Source organism: Poecilia formosa, unplaced genomic scaffold, assembly GCF_000485575.1.
Source record: "Poecilia formosa unplaced genomic scaffold, Poecilia_formosa-5.1.2 Scaffold81, whole genome shotgun sequence".
Classification (NCBI taxonomy): domain Eukaryota; kingdom Metazoa; phylum Chordata; class Actinopteri; order Cyprinodontiformes; family Poeciliidae; genus Poecilia; species Poecilia formosa.
In genome coordinates, this window is record NW_006800020.1 from 1,433,627 (window position 1) to 1,435,377 (window position 1,751).

Sequence of the window (1,751 nt, forward strand, 5' to 3'; positions counted from 1 at the left end):
TAAACTTGAGAATTTATACAGCAAAATTAGGATGAGCCTGGATTTGGTGTATAGTTTTCATATACTATTAATATCCAGACAAAAAGCTAACGCCATTCACACATTGATAATAAAGTATTCGCATATTGATTCTGCTTGGTCTGCATTATTAGCTTGTTACAGCACATTCACTGCTTCTCAAGGTACCACTTTATTTACAAACACTCATAAATCACTCATAAACATTTAATAACCATGTTTTAATTAAGCTGTAAACTTTTAGAAACTATTCACTTTCAGACTTTTAGTTCAACTTTCAGAGTGAGGGCTGAGCAGGACTATTGTTTTGGCAAACAGTGATGCTCCTTCAGTGTTTGAGGTCTCATATTACGGTCTATTAACTGTCTATTAATGTTTTTAGAAAGTGTTAAATCTTAATTATTAACTTCATTAATAATTATTTATTAGACTTTTAAAAGCCTCTTTTTCAGCATGATCATTCTTTACATTTGCACAAGCTTGCCAAACAGTGAATATGAAGTACGATCTGAAAAGTCTCTCCTATCCACTTTATAACTCTTACTAATGGTTTACAAAGTGTAAACAGCTCAACTAATCACAAAAGTAGTTTAGTAACGTGTATCAATTGTTTATAATCCCTTGTTGACAACCATATTGCTTAAAGTAGTATTCTCATCTTTGCATTAATTGATTTTGTTGTACAATTTCTTACTAATTAGCGATTCTTAATCAGTGGTCAAAACATCTCTTAAAGCTATCTTGTTGATTTTCATATCTCAATCAACTATAGAGTTAATTTTATTAAGTAAGTAGGGGTAGTCATATTTTAAGTGACATAATTCCCTGTAGTTTTATTGTTTTGTGTTTTAAAGTAGTACACTGTCAATATTTGAAAAGGCTCTTACAGACGCTTTACAGTCTTTCATTTATGGTTTATAAAGAGTTAATTTAATAACACATTTATAATGCGCTTTGAGATGAAACTGCTCTTCTCTTAAATGTTATTGTTTCCTGACATGTGTTGTTACAGGAGTTTCCACAAATAAGATTACGAGACACTTTAGATGGTATGTAGCTGTGAAATTTGCCTCAACATCAAACATGTGAGAACCTCAGTGGTCACGGGAACTTTCCATCTTGTCCAAGCAAACAGAAAACTTCCACTGTGAAGAGTTATGTGATGCTTTTGCTTGCTGCAGCCATCGAAGAGTTAAAGAAAGGACTCTTGGGAGGATGACATCTCCATTCCAGTAACATTTACAGCATTAAGCTTATAATTGCATTTTAAGGATGAGCTTGCTCCACTGATCCAGATGTCCTTGAGGTCCCGAGGAGCCCGAGTAATAACAACTGGGAAGAGCCGGAGCATTCGAGGACAATGATGTAGGAAATAATGGAATGACTCAGTCTCAGTAGTTAGACCATGCTTCTGAAAGGTCCCCTTAATTCTTTGGCGCGTCTTTGATGATCGGTCATTTCTCACAAAGGACCTTGTTCTTACCTAGAAAAGGATATGGCAGCTCTCAAACCATCACAGCAGTATTGGAATGTCTGCAGAGAAACCAGGAAGTTTTACAAGCCTGCTGGAATCTTAAAAACCGGAGCCAAACTGGATGTGGTTTAGCTGACTTCCTTCATAATTGCTGGTGTTGGGTTGTCAGGTTGGCGGTGATGGTGATGAGAGGAGGGGTGCAGAACTCTCTGCCAGCATTCAGCAATGGAGGCATTCAGTGACACTCGGATTCTAATGA